This window comes from Sciurus vulgaris, assembly GCF_902686455.1.
Source record: "Sciurus vulgaris genome assembly, chromosome: 10".
NCBI lineage: Eukaryota > Metazoa > Chordata > Mammalia > Rodentia > Sciuridae > Sciurus > Sciurus vulgaris.
The window spans coordinates 15,121,761-15,141,562 of NC_136470.1; the positions used below are offsets into that span (position 1 = coordinate 15,121,761).

Here is a 19,802-nt window from a genome sequence, read left to right on the forward strand (position 1 = left end):
AGGAAGAGAGACCTATTTGTATCTTTGACTCAAGGATTTGGGTTCTAAAGAGTCCTGGCCCATCTGGCCAAAGAAGCTTTTGCCTGAGCAAGGCTACCTCAGTGAGAGCTTCAGATGTCACAGGTGTGACCCCTCCCTGATCAAGAGGCAGCAGTCCTCTGGGCACAGACACAATCTGGAGCTACGAGGTTTCATCATCAGCTCTGCTTTCCCTCCGAGTATTAGGGAACAGTAGAGAACTTTAGAACTATTTAGAGTACGAAAAGAAATATATTCCTTCAATGTACATGTCACTGGAAAAGAGACATCTCTGAGGGAAAGATGAAAAAGAATAAAAAGTAAAAACAAAAAACAAAAAAAATAGTCTCTCCTCCGAGGAAACTTTAGTTTTATTTACTTGAGACGTGTGACTGTGGCAGCCATCTTACAATTCTAAGAGGAACTAGCCAAGGACAAAACAAGCATACTGCCTTCATCTTCAAACTTTTTACACTGAGGGGTTGGGGGAATTAACCCAAAGGCACTTAACCACTGAGCTACATTCCCAATCCTTTTTAATTTTCAGAGAGTCTCGCTAAGTTGTTGAGGCTGCCTTGAACTCGAGATCCTCCTGCCTCAGCCTCCCGAGTGACTAGGATGAGAGGCATGTGCCACTGTGCCTGGCTACTGACTGGATTTTTTTTGACTTTATTTTTTTTATTTTTTATTTTTTTTTTGAGGAGGGGACTATGGATTGAACCCATAAGTGCTTAACCACTGAGCCACATCGCCAGCCCTTATTTACATTTTATACAGAGACAGGGTCTCACTGAGTTGCTTAAGGCCTCACTAAGTTGCTGAGTGAGGCTAGCTTTGAACTCGAAATCCTCCTGCTTCAGCCTCCCAAGCCGCTGGGATCACAGGCATGTGCCACTGCGTCCAGCTGACTGAATTTTTAATCACACACATACATGTGCATGCACATGCACACCTTTCCTGACCCAACCTCCCCCTACTAAGATCTATTTTTCTGTACTCTTCTTCACATCTAAACTTCTCAAGAATTATCAAGGCAAGCCATTTTCTCCACTGAACTATGCATTCATCTTTATATTCCTAAGGCTTTCCCAAAACTTAGGCTTCTCGAAGTCTATGGTTCCACAGCATATTTTACATGTTGCTTTACAGCAAATAACACAAGCTAAAACAATGACTTGCCTGTCCATTACACTCACTCAGGAAAGTTCTGTGCTGCTAATATCTTGAAAAGTTTCTAGAATAAACCTAATACCCAATAAGCAGGAATGCCACAAAAGTTGAAATGAATTAATAACTCACTCTACTATCTACACAAGCCAAAAGTTGACTGTGAGTTTGTGTGAGTCTGGAGAGCAGAGCAGCAAACACAGAAAGGCAGGAGAACAAAGTTCCGTGAAACTTAAGAGAGCCATTCCTCACTCCTCAGGCATTAAAGAGCTGGGGTCTGGAACAGACCAACTGGGCAATGGTGAGAGGCGTGCCCGAGGCAAAACACATTTTGTAAAAGTCCAAAGAAGTACACCGAGAGCTTGATCTGCGCTTGCCACGGTTCTGTGCCACAGAGAGACAATAAGTAGGGAAAGGTGTCAGAAGCCACACACTCAACTTCAACTGGCATTTCCTCTGATCTCTCTAAAGGACAGCTGGAACTCGAGGCGTGTCAGCAAAGGACCCTAAGTGAGCAAAATGCTTTTCTACTTCAAAAGTCTTCTGCTAATGTGAAAAAAAAAAAATTATTAAAAGAGCCATTCAGTTTTTTTCCTTACTTCTTCTAATTTTAACTCCGACCTAGGAGAAAACACTGAGCCATGCCAAGAACACTCCTCAGAAAAACATAGTAAATAAAAAGACATCAGCTACTTTGGAAATGAAGAGGTCTGGGTCAAAATTTGTTAACAGCTTTACATTTTTAAAATAATATCTGCATATAAAATATATGCTAATAAAATTACTGATCTTACCAAAAACCACTGGCTCTGAAATTACAACCTAATAAACTGATTAAAATGTTACTAAATCATTTATAGCTACACATTTCAGAACCAGCTCTTAAGATGCATAATTACACTGTTAACTTCCAAAGATGCTCGTACTCTGGAGAGGAGAAATAAAGCATTAAGTATACAAAGATATCAGTAAGCAGTGACTGTGGGTGGGTCTCCCTCTTTCTTCAACAGAACCCTGTAGACTTCACCTCCTTAAGCCAAACGTACCTCCCCACAGATTCCTAGGGACAGATAAGTCAATAAAAATAAGAGATTAATGAAAAAAAAGGTAGTGGGGAGAGGCAATTCCTTTAATCTACTATTTAAACTCTAGTCTAGGAGGTAAGCTAGTGCTAAAGTTCAGGTTACAAAGATACTGAAAAGCAGCCCCATCGCATAAAGCACTTCTTAGCGTACCTCCAGTTTAAGGAGGGATGAGGAAGAGGAGCGCTGCTGTCCACTACGACGACTGATCCCATCTAATAAAACTGACAAGGGTGAAAATCACTTCAACAAATAAACCCTGGGAATAATCACTACAAACATCCTTTTGAACAAGTTTCCTAAGGCATTAAGAAAAAAGATTAAATTTATTTTTAAAAGAATGTGATTTGCACACAGGTTCAGCAGTATGATGGTAACATTTTCTCAACTGTACCAAGGCTGAGAAAGGAATCTGCAGCCAGCCAGCTCCATGGTATGCCCGCTATGCTCATGCAGCAGTCATTAGCATCCAGCATCCTGGCAACCACTGTTTCTTTGTTACCTGTGTTTGTATTAGCATGATTTTTATGACCCTCTTAATATTTTCCAAACTCACTCTGATTCTAAACTAAGGATCTGTTCTGGAGGAGTATTGACGTTAAAAGAAAAGAATTAATGTATATGATGGTTAACAACTCATGAGCTTTGCTCATTCATTCTAAGTCAATTACAGGTAAAAGCAAATCACAAGGTAACTATTCTTTTTATCTCAGGAGATGAACTAGCTGCTTCCTCAGTCATCTCACAAATGATGAAAACAAAATAGAAATCTAAAGAGTTTCAACTCAGTGCACACTTAAGAGATATGACACAATGTTCTCTCCTTTGATCTGCTAAAAACTCCTAAGTTCCAAAATTCACAGAACTAGTATTAATCCAATTAGACCATCCAGTGCAGCGACCAATTGATAGCTCAGCAAACCAACACAGCAAGGCACATTCAGTATGGCACAGGAGAGAAAACAGACAGGTCCTCACCAGCAGGAAACTTACACTCTATTGAAACAATAGTTTTACACTCTATTGAAACAAAAAGTTTGACACAACCTTTCTGAATTATTAACAGATGTAACAAGCTCCATGACAAACATATCCACCATATTCAATTGTATTCATATCATGGATAATTTCTCCACATTAACATGGGGATATCATCTTTTTAAAAAGAAGTACTCAGAAGTAGTAACTGGCAGATAAATGTACATTCTAAATATTCCAAATAAACTGGACAGAGCTCAGGAATAAGAACTGAGGAATGAGTTCAGCCCTAGAATTAATAAGCAGGGAGGGAGAGACCAGGTGACTTAAACCTGACAGGCCAGGATGTTCTCGACTATAATGTGGAGGAAAAAACGCAGCAGAGTGTGGCAAGTGTTTTTATGTCTTCAAAAGTCAATTTCAATTAACTGGTACTGACAGCAATCTGCACAGACTGTTAGACTTCCTTTAAGTAAAAAGCTGTGTGTTGGGTTACCTGCTCTCAGAAACTGGATGTGTGTGAGAAAAGTAGTACTATGAACTCATCCTCAGAGTTCACTCTATTTTTCCAGGGGCAGTGACCTCCTGCACGCCTCAGACCCACTTGTGGTCAGGGGCTGCTATTCAGCTCTCAGAAGCTACAAGATGTGGCTGTGGAACCAAGCACTTCCCTGACTCTGGACAATAGAAAGTAACACCTAACATTCGTTGATGTTTAATATAAACTAGCACTATTGCAACCACTTAATCCATATTACAACATTTAATCCTCACAACAATCTAGATTGTACTATCACTGTCAACTCTATCAAGGGGACAAGGCACTAGTCACCAGGTGGAACTGGCTTCAAAGGGGATGACACAGCCACAACTCAACCTTCAGCTGTCTGTGGCTCCCCCTCTCCTGCTTTCAACAACTTGATGTACTGTTTCTCTGTCACCTGTACATTGGCCCAAGTACAACTTCAGTTCTACTAATGCTATGCACTGAGTAAGCCAGACTGCCAGGCTTCACGGTGATGTAAGTTAATATTTTATCTGTAGTCCTGAAATGTTTACTCTCTCCCAGGGGCCAGGATTTTGGCAAGTAGCACTCAAATTACCCATACCCTGGACATCAGTAGATTACTTTATTTGGCTTATTTTTTTAAAAAAATCAAAACAATCTCATAAATCATCCACTCCACGACATTTTCTAGAACCCTCAGGTGACATGGGTTTTAGGGTTTAAATAATTTTCCCACTAAGAGCATCAGTCAGAAAATTGAAGGGAGGAGGTAATTCCTAAAACATAAGTCTTTGAAGAGATTAGCACAGTGAAGAGAATCCCTAGTAATCTTGAAGGGGTGTGCACTGTTTCTCTGGACATCACATCTCATAATACAGGGGTATAGAAGGTAAACAGCATATGAGCCTTAACTGAAAGGTAAACACTAACCACTCCCAGCGCTCCTAGAAGTTAACTTTTCTAAATAAATGCCATTTCCCAAGAGATTACCTGAAAACTAGCCAGCAATCCTCATCAAGGAGGTGTGAGCTTGGTCAAAAAAAAAAACAAACAAACAAAAACAAAAACAACCAAAAAAAAAAAAAAAAAGGCTTTCAAGGACAACAGAACAAAGCAATTTTTAAAATAATTTATTATATACATATTATACTCCAATGTATGAATTATCTTCAAGTGTTTCAAGTGTTCCCATTGTAACTTCTTCTTACATATCACTACACTTCAGATTACATACATTAAGCAAACCAACCACTATTCTGAACTAAATTCAAAACGGAATGGTAACAAATGGAACTATTTTTTTTTAAATCTCCATACCTAATTTCGGTATAATAAGAAATTTAAATGCAAGCTTCTAATCTTTAAAGTACAATATAAAAAGAATAGAACTAAACATGTAATATAATTAAATAGACCATTAAGAAAAATTTTAGATACTAGAGCTCTTAAGAAGACATTAAAAGTTAAAAAAAAAAAAAAATTCCAGGTATTAAAAGAATTAAACTCTTATATTCCCCAACAGAAAAAGGATGTAGGACACATACTTCCTTTTTACAATATGCATGCACTACTGTTACTCTGTATCTTTCAGCTTAATGTCTTTCTTATTTATGTAAGTCTTAAAAAGTAAAGTTTTAACATTTTCTTCTCAAATGAATCATCTGGTACCCCACCTTAGAAACCCTAATACCTAAAGAAGTCATGATTGCTAATCTCTGGTTTCAAACTTACAGCAATGAAAGGATCAATTCTTCTATTACAAAATATTTTAAATGAACTACCACCAAAAAGGATTAATCACTCCTCTAGTCAAAGATAAGGGCCATATTGCTCCCCACTACCACAGACTTTCCATTCCTAAACTCTGCATTGAGGGCTCCTATGTGTACACCCCTACCCCTCATTTTTCAAGCAAAATGCAATGACACAAGATACAGACACAGGTATCCAGAGAATGAAACAGATACATTTGTTGCTTCTTAACAGACAGCTCTTTCTAGATTTGTACCACAAGACCTATCAATCCACCCATATTCTTCTCACCTATTCTCTGATGGTATCAAACTACTCCTGTATGCATGAAAACCCAAGGGCCATGAAAAATGAAATGGAATACCCTTCTGTGATACTATAAATAAATTTTTATAGGGAACAAATTAAGTTCACTTTCTGAAACACATAGAACACTCAACGACAAAACCACAAAAAGGAAACAATTAAGTACAGTACAAATGGTAATTTTTTTGTTACAACACGGTTGATTGGGTTACTCCTAGCTGCAAATTTTACTGCCCCACATTCTCCCGCAATAGGTCACAAGGCTACACCTCAATACTACTCAGCCACTTCCTAAGAAGGCTCAACACTTCACCCACTGATTACCTGTATCAACACAGACAACTGTGGCCCAGTCCCCTTCGGCCTTCTGAAGCAAGCCCTCTAGTGTGCTCCCTGGCCTTTTATAGTGGAGGCATGTGATGCGAGTATCGCACCAGCTGTTCCTAATTACCTCTCAGGCTGGGGCGAATGACTCAGCAACCCAACTTTTTTAAAGAGTCACCCTACCTTGTTAACCAACCAATATACTGAACAATGGTAAACCACTTGACAGATTCATAAGTTAAACAGTAATACATGAGTAGTCACTACACCAAGTCTACCCTACTCCAAACCGACTCACCAGGGGCCTCTTTCTTCCCTACACTTCTTTATGATATCCAAAGACAGAAGTGGCAAGTGCCTTCAAGCCCAGCCCAGCCCTTGCACCACTACCCCAACAGCAGGAAGAAGCAGGCCCACACCTCTTCCCATTTCTCGGCTTGACCATGTGAAGCGCTCAAGTGCTCTGCCCGTGTCTGGGATTTCCACCCTTTATCTTTCCGAAATGCCTTAAATGCAAACTCTCCGAGATGCCAGAAGTGTCCAAAGACATGAACAAAGGCCCAGTAGTGGCCCCTTCCAGGTAACAGTTCCGACACTGATACAATTCTCCGGAAAGATCAGCACCCTACAAAACAGCCTTTGTTCTTCCAAGCATGACGCTGTAGCTTGTTTTTCCCACACACGTTCTTTCACAATTACTACGACGCTCTACCTTGAATCAGCCCAAGTGGAACGCAGAAGGCTCCCTGAATAAAAGCGTTCCGCAACATTCTACTCAATGGCACGGAACTGCCGCTAAGAATGAAAAAGCAATGGCACTCGCGCTACGCTACGCGAGCACAAAGCAAGTATCTCCAGAATTTACACCCACTCTCACCATATTGTGAGAGTCTTTAATTTACAACGTGTGGGCAAAACTCCAACAAAGGGAGCTCGGGGATCTCGGGTCCCCCAAATCACTCTTGGCTAAACCCAGCTCTGCCAGGCGCTGTTTGGGCTCGGGCCACCAACTCGGCCTTCTTTACGTGGTTGCACGCGCGACACACACGCAGGCTACGGGAGCAGCAGCTCGCTGGACGCCGCGGCCGGGGCGAGGACAATACCCGGCCGGGGCCGCGAGGGCGGCGCGGATGTGTCGCCGGCGGGCGGGGCGCGGGTCGCACCGGGGACGACACTCGGCGGCCCGGCGCGCCCCGCCCCGCCGGCCCGGGTAAAGTCCGCGCGGCGGGCAAACAGCAGCGCTGGCCGCGCCGCAGCCCGGACGCCTCCGGCCGCCCCTTCCGCGGACGCGGACGCTCCAGGAACTGGGGTCCGCGGGCCCGGCTGCGCACCACCCCCGCCCACCAAGCTCCTCCCGCGGACCCCCAGCCGCCTCCCGGACCTGCCCTCGGGCCACCTCTCGGTCGGCGGCCCTGTCCCCGCGCACTGACCCACCCCGGGGAGGACGGGCAGGCTAGGCGGCCCAGCCACTCACCAGAGCCGAAGCGCGGCGCGGCCCGACTGACGGCGGCGAGCGCGCGGCGGGCGGCGCGGGCAGCGGTCAGGTGACTCACTCCCTCGGCGCGGCCGCCGGCCCTTCCCTCCCCTGCGCACCCTCCGCTCCGCCGCCGCGGCCGCCAGCGCCCCGCGGCGCCGACGTCCCGCCCACCCAGGGCCCGCCTCCGGAGGCCACGCCCCGCACCCGCGAGGCGGGGGCCGGGGCCGGGCCGCGCGCGTACTGGGTAGCCGGCGCTCGGTGGAACTGGCAAGCCACTCGAAGACCACCTCCTCTCACTCTGCTGAGTGCTGACGCCACTGGTATTGACAGGACGCCGGAATAGGGCCAAGCCAGCCCGCCGCGAGCCCAGGGTGTCCACCGACGGCTGGAGGCAGAAGGGGCGCTGGACCCAGCCCCTCGCCAGAGTCCCACCGAGGTTGCTTCTAGTGACTCCTCCACCGAGCCTCTGGGCTGCTTTCCCCTGGGGTAGTCAGAAACCCAGGCTCCAAAGTTGTTTGAGCGTGCCTAAAAGAAAAGAGGCATCAAGTGCATTTGTTGGCAGCTAGACAGGAAATTTTAAGGACAAGCTTTTTAGGGTGGAGGCTCTTGCCACTTTAAATGACTGCTAACATTCCCTTCAAGTTGTTTGTTTCAGATAAGACCCTCAAAGAAAAACACCAGGAGTGTGAACTCTGCACAATATAATCTCATTATTATGTCTGTGTTTTCCTTTGTTTCTATGTCCAGAAGACACCGCATTGGGAGTTACACACAGGGCTCTCCATACTTGCACAAGTAATCTTTCTTCTCCCTTCTCTCCTGGTTGTGCTTATGGACTTTGCACTTACCAAGCGCCGGGCCCATTGTGTTGGGTGACACATCAGAATTTTGTGGAAAGCATCTTCTGGCAGCCCTACTTTTGCTGACAACGAAAACATAGGCATCCTGTAACAGGTGTTCCCTTAATGCTGTGGCTACCAGGAAACTTGGAACCAGGTTCAGTGTCCAGTGGTGTCACCTGGCTCATCTCAAGCCCTGGTTACACTTTTATCCTCTGATGCTTATTCTGATGTTTATGCAATTTGTCAGTTTTTAAATTATGTTCCCAAGTCATTTAACATCTCCGGAGTTCAAAGCCTTGTCTGTCTTTGAAGTGAGGTGCACATGTGGCAATCTTATCGACCTTGAAAGGGCTGACTATGCTAGCCAACCTTCTGGAAAAAGTGGCACTGCCCTTGAGACCTGTAGCCACGGAAGGATTGTATGAAGGGATTTCGTTGTTGATAATTGAGTTCAAGTGGAGAGATGGAGAAAAATTGGTGGCTGAACACCAGCAACCCCAGAGATTATGTACTCCCTGTACACAAGAAGACAGCCCTGGAGCTCTCTGGGCAAAAAAAAAAAAAAAAAAAAAAAAGGCCTCCAAGATAATAAATTCAGATATTATCTCTAACAGGACTGCATCTGTGCAGTGCAGAAGTTGTGGGACTTAGGGACATTTGACTTATGTCCAAAATACATAAGAAGGTGATATAAGAAAAACTGGATGGTGGTGCAAGGTGTGAAGAGATTCTATCACCTAGAATCTGGGGAGGCTTTCTGGAGGAAGTAACACTTGCAATGGGACTTAATTGAGAATCAGAAAGGTGCCCAGCTGTCCAGGGAAGTTACAGAAGTAGAAGACAGGTGGCGTTTCAGCCTGATTGAACTCATGATGGAGGTAAAGATTTAATAATGAATAAGGAAAGGACACTTGGAAATAGATCATGAAGGAAGGATGAGGGTTCTCACAGACACCTAAGAAGCCTCACACTTCCACCCTGAGCCAATAGAATTACATTTTTCTTCTTCCCAAAGCTAGGCAGATTTTTTTCAGGGGAAGAACATACCCTCCTCCTGAGGAGAAACTCTTCTTTTCCCTAGATAATGGTGCTGGTATTTTCTATCCTGAAAATAATGACATACACTCTGATGAGTTTAATAATTTGAAAAGTTCTTACAAAGGTACACCAAGATATTAAGACTATCAGGGCAGTTAGAAATGACTCTCAAATTTCAGTTAGTAAGTATATCTGGAGACTCATTAAATGGCAAATGTCTGTCCCTGCCTCCTTAAGCTTCAAATTTCAAAGGTCTGAGTAGAACCTAGGAGACTTCATTTTTAATGCTGATGCAAATGATCTTCAGAACAATTGAAAAGCACTAAGTTAGAATTTAGTGTATGTAATACAGACGAAACGGAATGAAAAATGAATTGAAAATGAAAACAAAACCAAGTCAACGGAAGGGCCTCATGCACTGGCTTAGCGTTTGGATCTTCCCCTGGTCTGAGGGAGTGAGTAGAAATCTTTTTCACCTGATTGTTTTTAAATGCTAATTCTAATGTTGAGAAAGGAGAGGAGAGGGACAGATCACAGGTTGAGAGAGTGAGCGCATGATGATGCAGTAATTACTCAGTAAATTATGTGGCACTTTTTGTTTCCATATTCCTTGCTTTGGACAAAAGACTTAGAATATCTTCTTCTTGTTTTAGTACCTAAATATCATCCAGGTTCGATGGTGCACACCTGTAATCCCAGCAACTCAGGAGGCTGAGGCAGGAGAATGATAAATTCAAATCCAGCCTCAACAACTTTTAGTGAGACCCTGTCTCAAAAGAAAAAAATAAAAAGGGCTGGGGAATGTTGCTCGGTTTCTAAGCCCCTTCTGGGTTCAATCCCTGGTACCTGAAAAATAAAAATAAAATAAAACCTGAATATCAGTGCAAATATTCTCAAGCCACCATGACTTCTGACCTCTGCCTTCTAGATTCCTGACCTAGCATAACATTAACTGCCATGCCAACAAAATCTTGAATAGTCCTACTGCATTCAAGATCAAGAAAAGTTATTTAATTGGTCAGCTATTAAGACTATCAACCTCATTACCTTTTACATTGGCACATACGTTTATTAAAATATCTTGCTGGGCTCAGTGGTGTACACCTGTAATCCCAGCAGCTTAGAAGGTTGAGACAGGAGGATCATGAATTCAAAGCCAGCCTCAGCAAAAGTGAGGCACTAAGCAACTCAATGAGACATTGTCTCTAAATAAAACACAAAATAGGGCTGGGGGTGTGGTTCAGTGGTCAAGTGTTCCTAAGGTCAATCCCCAGTACAAAAAAAAAAAAAAAAAAAACTTTACTAAAACAAAATTTTAGTCATTATCTTTAGTCATAATGAGATATGGTTCCTTTACCCAAATTTCATTGGAAGAAAAAAATTTTAAGGTCTTGAAGAGAAAAAAATCATGATTGCTTTGGTGTTCATAATGGTTTGGAACTTAACCTAGCAGTACAGCATAGATTCTGTGCTCCTGTTTCACAGTGATTTGCAATCAGTGCTTCTTTGTCATTAAGTTTTTTTTTTTTTTAAGTGCTAGGGATAAGCCCAGGGCCTCACACATGCTAGGCAAGTTCTCTATCACTAAGCCACATTCCCAGCCCTTTTGGTGCTTTATTCTTTAGAAGGATTTAGCCATTTTCACTTCTCATTGACTTGAAAAGTGATGACAGATTTTTCTTCTGTGAGCAGTGTTTGTCAACATACCATACTAATCACAAGATGTTATATATGTGCATTGTTATATTTCTTTCAAATATATTGTTCTCTTTTCAAAATTTTCCCAATCATACATATTCTTTTTCTAGACATTATACTGATTTTATTACCAAAATAAATTCTTATCATTAGCTCTGAATACAATTTAAGTAACTTCAAGCCATAAGCCAAGGAAAGATTTTTCAATCAAACTAGATATATTCACCATCATTTTCTCCTTCAGTGACAGGTTGCCTTGCCTGGCTCTCAAAAATGAGGGAACTAAATCATATAGATGGTGACATATGATAGGAATAAGAACAATATGGCAAAATATTTAGACAATAGGACTAATATATAACCTAGAAAATCCTTGATGTGTAGTCACTGGATCACTTGATCTTGCTCACTTCTCCTTCCCAAACTCTACACATCCACATTTATTCCCCACCACCCTGTTTCTATCTTTCTTTCCTCAGATGTAACATGATACCTATCATCTCCTACCCCACCCTACCTGTCTGTTCTCTCTAGAGCCTCTCCAGAACCTCATTCACCACATCTCCATTGCCTTAGCTACTTTTGTCCTTAAGTATTGATTGATTAATTTATTCAACAACATTGGAGGAGTCAAAAGCTTAGGCTTTGAGCTGTAATTGGGGAAGCAGGGAGTATCAAGATCAAACAAACATGACTCCTTCCAAATTGTAAAATGGCCATTTGACACTTCCCTCAGCAGTGATGAAGTCATAGCAAGTCATAGCAGCTCTGCTCCCTCCTCATTTAGAGGTTTTTTGTTTTTTGGTTTTTGTTTTTGTTTTTTTTTAATGGAAAATGAGCATATTTTATTCAAAGTTAATGAAGACTCTCTGGAAACCGTGTTTACCTGGTAACTGAAATGAAGGGGACAGTGAAGGGATTGTAGCCTCTGATTTGAGATGCCCACAAAGCCTATGGTCAGAAAAAAGGAACAGGGAAAGAGAGTATTGGAGCAGAAGAATTCAGCAGGACAACAGCCAAACAAGTAAATGAGGTACCACTGAGATACCAGATTTAATGTCGACCAAAGTGGTTCAAATACAGAATACTTCTCACACTTCTGAAAACCAGTAGGATTCTGTAGTAGACTAAGGGTGGCGGCATAATTTTAGTCACTCTCCCCATGAGAATGGATTTATTTTCCATCATCTCAAATCTGGCCCTCTGACCCTGTAGCTGAGAACTCACTGTAGCAGGGATGCAGGAGACATCACTGGATCTGGTCTTTTGGGAGAGGGACAACTTCTACTTCCTCTATCTTTAAATGATCTTCTTCAGGAAAGAACGCTTCCTCTCAGGACCAAGCCACTCTGCTGTAAGAAGCCCAGCATGGGACACGTGTCCCATCTCCAGCCTGCCCCAGCAGTCAGCGTCAAATGTCAATCACGTGATCAGCTGCCTTGGAGTCTCTGGTCTAGTCAGGTTTGGTCAGAAAAGCTTTCAGAGCTATTTCAGAGTCAATTCAGAGCTATGAGACACAATGATCATTGTTTCAAGTCACTAAATTTTGAAATAGCTTTTTATAAAGCAATAAACCAATAAAATAGAGACTAAAGAAAGTATGTGATGATGGAAGCAAGCATGAAAGTAGAATAAAATTCATAAGAACCACAACCCCAATGATAAGGTCTTAGAAGAAAATTCAAGTAAATAAAGCTGAAAATATGTAGAACAGGTTTAATTTTAAACCTGTGTCGAGTTCCTTGACGAGATGACACTCAAGATTTTCTTCAATTACAAATTAATTGTGCTCCCAATTTTCTTCCACTCTGTTGCAAGTATTTATAAAATGAAGTAAAAAAAAAAAAAAAAAAAACTGCTATTCTCTCGTAATCTAATTCTGGAAATTGTTGTACATATGGTAGTAAGTACTTGGGACTAGAAAGTGAGACCCTCAGGACCCTAGATGTAGCCTGACTGTTCTGCACCCAATTTGAGAGAGGAGACTTGGAGCTAGAAAGAAGACAGAAAATGACACAAAGCTTGATATAACCAGTGCCTCAAGCCTGCAGAAAATTTTCTAAATGTTTGGTGCCAGTAATTTCATGTGGCTTCAGGGATGTTTGTACTTGGTAATGAATCAGAAACAGCACAGAAAGAACCTTCGGCTTGTACAAAGGACTGGAAAGTCCGTCTTCATAGTTCTGTTACATGTTTCTGTTGATGTTTACATCAAGGATTGGAACGTGAAGATCTTGGTCTTTTATTTTTAAAATTCAAACAAATATTAAAGTCAATTATGTATTTGTTTAAATAAAAGTATTCTCAAATAGAAATTGAATTTTTAGAAAAATGAAACTAGCATGCCCAGTAGAAGTTCATACTTTAAACTCATAGCCTTCCTTAATGCCTGGCATATGTCACTTCATTCATCTAGAGCATCAGTTCTCAATAGGGACCCATTTGGCACCCCCAACATGAGATATTGGTACTGATAAGGGTGGGGTAATAGCATCTAGTGGGTAGAGGCCAGAGAGGCTGAAAAACATTCTGCAATGCATAGGACAGTCCCTATGGATATGTGTCCCTTAGTCCCCATTCATAACAATGGACTATCTGGTCCAACAATCCCAAGGATGAAGAACCCCAACCTAGTGATACACATGCCTTAGTATGAGAAGTGTGTTTTATGAATTAAAAGGAGTAAAGGAAGAGAGGAACTAAGTTAAAAAAACAATGGAAGGAGATGACTGACCTCTGATACGTCAAAGCTGTAAAGTAGGACCTATTGCATCAGAGAAGAGATGCATACATCACCATGAAGAGAGAACTGCTGACTGGTTGGGGGTGCTGAGTTTTCACCATTGGCCACTCCAGATCCCCGCTTCAGCCTTCTCCACTCTGCTGTGTCCCCAGAGGCAGGCCTGTTAGGATGGTACCTACAGTTTCCCCCAATCCTTCACTTGCAGCTCTTCTTGGATAATGGCAAGTGTCAGCAGCAGCTCAGCTGCCTCCCCACCAGGCCATGGGTTGACTGTAGTCTTATTCCTCCACCAAAGTCATCAACACTTGCCAGCCTACCCTCACCTACAGCTATAGCCAAAGCAATAGAACTTTAGGGGTGGTGGTACCTCCCACAGGGGTCAGCCCTCAGGCGCATCACTCCTCCTTGATTCATTCCTTGTCCCCATCCTTGTAAGCAGTCAGTTCCCTGACTGATTCACCAGGTCAAGACTTGGGGTAACCAGAGTATATATACTAGCACATCCATGGAAACAATATGACCATGATAAAGAAGTTAATCAAATCCTGAAGCCAAGTAAAGGGAGAGCCAGAGATACCAATGGGGGCAATACATCACTGGCAGGGTCTAGGGGGAGGGCACACGGCCAAGGATGCAGTACTTTACTCCAGGGCATCGATACCTACAAGACAGGAGTCTTGTAGACTGCAGTGCAACTACTATATTTTGGTTCAACCAGACTCCAGCTATCCAGCTCATTCCACTTGCTTTCTTCTTCCATGTCTAATGATAATTTGACTTTGCAGGTACACTTGCTTACAGGGAGAAAATGGGTAGTTAGTAAACATCAATATTTACCATGCTTTCTGGCAGTGTCTCATTATAAATTAACTGTCTTTCCAGTGTTCTTCCTGCCTGTGCAGCTGTAGGTGAGTGTGCATTTGAAAACTGAGTCACATATCTGCATCCAGGTTTCTGCATCGTCAAGATCAGAGTCATGGTGAGTTTGACAAGGTAAAGTCCGACAGGGCCTGGTCAAGTCCATCCCTACTTTACGAAAACACCCTTCATACACACCACTGGTGGTTTCAGGACTGATCTTTAAACCAGGGATGCTTTATCCCCGTACACTTACTTTTCTCCAAATTTCTTTGTGGTAGGCCCTGCTAGGTGCCTACCACTATCTGTTTACCCTCCCTCTTTCCTAACATAGCCCTGATTAAATATGCAATGCACTCACTAACACCTTCCCAGATTCCCTTCACCATGTGACTTAGTTCTGATCAACCAGATAAAAGTAAATGAGAACTCAATGGAATTTCAAGAAGCTCTTACTTTCCTGACAACAAAAGACTGAATCATCTGGCATGCACTTTCCCCCCTGCCTTCCCTCCCTTGGATGGCTAAAGGAGTCTTTTCTTTCATTCATAAGAATGAAAACCACACATTAAGGATTTCTTCAAGCAACTGACCAGTCCTGGTGGTTGGGTTCTTCTTATCATACCACAGAAAGAATACTATTCAGCTAAACTTCCAGAGTGGAGTTTCTATTACACCAAACCACTCACAGTGTGGATTGAAATCTATTTTAATCTCGACTAAGTCTCAAGTCCCCCATGTCATTCTGATACATCCTAGGTTAAGAGAGAGTCAGTGGGTTGCTATGAAAATACTCAAAGTAATAGCCAGAATCTATGTTGAAATCCTAATCTTCAATGTGATGGTGTTATGGTTCAGATCAAAAAATGTACTCCAAGAAGCTCATATGATAGGCAATGAAGCAATGTTCAGAGTTTTAAAAAAAATTGAATTATGAGAGCTATAACTTCTTCAGTGGATTAATTCATTTGATGGATTAATAATTTGAATGAGCTACTGGTTGGTACAGGCAGGTGTGGTGTGGCTAAAGAAAAGCAGATAACTAGGTACATACCCTTGGGGATTATATCGTATCCCTATCATCTCTCTCCCCCACCTATGGCTGCCATGAGCTAACACCTTTCCTCTACCGTGCCCTTCTGCCATAATGTTCTGCCTTACCTCAAGCCCAGAGCAATGGAGTTGACTGACCGTGAACTAAGACCTCTGAACCTCTGACCCCAAAACAAACTTTCCTCCTTTAAGTTTTTCTTATTGGATATTTTGATCACAGCTATGAAAAAGTTGATTAACACAGTATTAGGAGGTAGGATCTTTGGGCTATAATTAGATCACAAGAATAGAGTCCTCATGAATAGAAATAGTACCCTTGTAAAAGGAACCCCAGAGAGTTCCATCATTCCTTCCACCCTGGGAAGACACAGCCAAAAGACAGCCATCTGCAGCACAGAAGAGGGACCCCATCAGAACCAAACATGTTAGACTCTGACCTTGAACTTCTAGCATCCAGAACTGTGAGAAATAAATGTTTTGTAAGCCTCCCAGTCATTGGTTCTGTTATAGAAGTATAAATTGACTAGGACACTCAGCCTATACGTGTGACCCTGGAAGCTGGCAAATGAGTGGCAGTGAATAGCATTTTAATAGTGTTGAGAGTAACAGAAGGGCAAAAACTGGATCTTACTATGGAATTGTGAAGACTGCTATTATTGACTCTAGGACTGCTGCTTCCCCTTGGATGTAAGTAGGTCACAAAGAAGACAGAGATGCAGATAAGCTTGTAAAATTCTGATAAAGTTCAGGAAATGGTTCTTTTGAAATATGGGATGGCCCCCAAAGCAGGGGGGAAAGGAAGTTAAAATCTTCAAAACAATTTCATGGATTTAAGCTAAGTTCTGCAAAAACATTGGGAGCATATGAGAAGCAATGTGGAATTATTCTGATATTTCAAACCCTTTCTTTTTTATTATGCATTTTATTACAGAATAACCAATATAAGATCTGCAGCAGAATTAGCAGACTATATGAATTGGAAAAGGCAGATCCACTTACCGAGGACAAAATAAAGAAATGGAGGGTGTGCTAAATCCAGATCTATGAAATGAATCTATGGGAAGAATGAGATGTTGAATCCTAGTAAATAAAAAGAAATATCTTCTCAAACTAATAATTTGAAAATTTTTCCTAAGTAAAAGGAAACTTTAGAATTCATAGTAATCTTGAGTTCTAAAGACGTAGATTTAAATTGACTAGAACACTAAAAAATTGTTCATTGGCTAAATAAGATCTCCAGCAGAATACCACTGGGAATGTCTTTTATATCCCTTAGGACAAATAGAGACAGAAGACAGGGGGCATATCTCTAATGAACTGCATGTGCCCCTTGGCTGTCCAAAAATAAACTCTAATATAATTTGATTCTTTATCCTTAGTAATGAGAAGTGAAGCATAAAGCCTTTGCAAATGCCACATGATGTGACCCAGGAAAGAAAAAAATCAAGCACAGATATTTCTATCATTTTGTAAGAGACCAAACTCCATGTTTCTTTTTTTTCTTCTCTTTTTTTCTTTTCTTTTCCTTCTTTTTTTCTTTGTATGTGTGTGTATATGTGTGCATATGGTACTGGGGATTCAACCCTGGGATCCTCTATTACTGAGCTGCACCCAAGCCCTTTTTATCTTTTGAGACAGGATATTGACTAAGTTGCCAAGACTGGCCTCCAACTTGCAATCCTCCAACCTCAGCCTCCTGAATTGCTTTGATTACAGGTCTGTGCCACCAGGTCCAGCTCAAAAAGTCCATGTTTGCATTAGCAAGTACAACCAGATCACCTTGCCTTTATTACTTTCCTACTTGTTACCTGAAATCCCTTGAAGATTGATTACTTGGGGGCGAAAGTTCTGCATGTTAAAAAGTTCTCCATTCAAATACAAATTATTTCAGAAGTTGAATATATTAAGCCACATTCAAAGACAACCACTCACCTCTAGTAAGAAGAAATATATAAAAATATTCATGGTAGATAGGGTTTAAATGATTTTAATAGGAATGTTGAAAACAGGGAGAATAGAAGTCACCACTCCATGAGAATCTTTGAGAAACTTTGTGGGGCTGGGGAGGGCAGTAGAAGGGTACCGGATTCTGAATAGAAGGATGGCAAAGACTAATTCAGAATTAGTACCACGATCACCTCACTTTGAGGAAAAAGTGTTACCTATGTAGTAAATTTTTTTATGCCAAATCCATCTTTAAGTATGATATGGGAAGTAAGAATCTGAGACATTATCAGTTCATTGTGATTAGTAGAAAAATAAAGGTATGTTATGAAAGTGAAAGTGCGAAAAACCAGAGATTCAGATGCATCATTATTGGCATTATAAATGTATTTTTGTGTATTTCATACTTGCTAATTTATAAAGGATTTTTATAGATTCTTTTTCAGCTGATACACCACCTTCTAAAGCAGAAAAAAAAACAAAAACAAAAACAAAAAACAGGAATTATCCTAAATGAGAAAATCAGGTTTTCAGGCCAACAGCTGACAAAGATTTCCATGCAGCTCTTGGGGTCTTTCCTACACCTAAAAACCTCCCAGAAGGTCCCAAAAGTAAACCCAGGTAAATAAACTCCACTCTGTGGATTTCAAGATTGTCCTTATACATTGGTTTATATGCATATTTTAAAGCTTTATATTACAGTGTGCAGTTATAGTCTCTATTAAGTATGATTTGTGGTCATTTTGTAAAAGACTATCAATTCTTTAATACCAGGGGTATAGTGATAGAATTTATATATAACGATCAAAGATGGCAAAATCCTGGCCTCTGTAGAGTTGGATTGGGAGGGAGTTTGAAGCAGACCAAGGGTGACCTAGAGCAGACACTGAGAGGAGGCTGTTAGACCTCCTACCATCTGTATCACCAAGTTCACAGAGTAAGTGTTCACTAGTGTTGAGTATTAGTCCAACTCAGGTGACTCAGAATCCCTGAAGAGAGGGTGGACTTGTGATGGGCTGACAGATCTGGCTCCATGAGAATGTTATAGGCCAGACTCTAAGGGAAATGACGTAATGTATAAAGCCGCCCGCCTCTCCCGTTACAGGAATTTCCAGCCTCCCAACCACTTGTCAATCTGTGCTCCGCCCGCCTCTTCCATTACAGGAATTTCCGGCCTCCCCATCACCTGTCAATCTGCGTTCTGCCCGCCTCTTACGTTACAGGAATTTCCGGCTTACGCTGTCACCATTTTCCTGCTTCCCACCTTACGTCCTAACATGCTATTGGTTCATCAGTCAGCTTGCAAGAATTCTCCTCCGCTATTGGTTCCTTCCAGCCCACGAGATTCCAATATCTGGGAGAAGCCATACGCCATCTTTCTCTTTTGCCCCTTCTTTTCGCCCTGAGCAGACGTGTTAATCGTCCACATAAATAAAGTCTCTTGCGTGAGACCTCCTGTCTGCGGAGCATTTTTTCTGGGAGCTATTGGCAAGCCACAACTGAGACAAGCGAGCAAGCGGCAGTTCCGCAGGATCGCGCAGCGGTGGCTACTGCCGCGGATCCCAACCTGAGCTGCATTTTTCCCCTAACACTAAACAGACTCCATTTTGCTCTGAGATTTCATGTTATGTAGGAAATAAGCTTCTCCCATGGGAACACTCCACCTCTGTACCCATCATCAGTTACTTGGTGTGACATGTTTAATAATATACAATGGCAACTCCTGTGTAGTAAAGAATTGCTCTCTTTTGATTCCTGTTGCTCCTAAACAATGTACCATGTGAATGGTGATTGTGTGGATGTTAGTAACCATTCTTTAGTCTGTACCTACAAACTAAAGAACCCCTACAATCCTGTAGTCGGGGCTGTTCTCCCAATAGCCATTTTTTGGGGCATTGTGTGAGACAGTCAGCTGGCCGGCTTAATAAAGACTCTCAAATTTGGACTTCTCAATGGTGATCGGTCTGTCTTAAGTTGCACTCCATAACAGACTGTGCACAAATCAATGTCGGCT

General features: G+C 41.9%; 1 protein-coding gene across 4 annotated transcripts in view; it reads right to left on the minus strand.

The window, feature by feature from the left end:
- Nucleotides 1-8,322, minus strand: part of BACH1 (BTB domain and CNC homolog 1) — a 40,484-nt gene extending 32,162 nt beyond the window's left edge. The window contains exon 1 of one of the 4 annotated variants that reach the window (XR_013766607.1): nt 7,610-8,322. The gene's annotated coding sequence lies outside the window, so the exon portion shown is untranslated. Of the gene's footprint in view, nt 1-6,135; nt 7,125-7,160; nt 7,258-7,609 lie in introns of those variants that run through there. The other 3 variants (XM_079156429.1, XM_079156430.1, XM_079156431.1) reach the window with 3 other exon arrangements.
- Nucleotides 8,323-19,802: the final 11,480 nt, after the last annotated feature.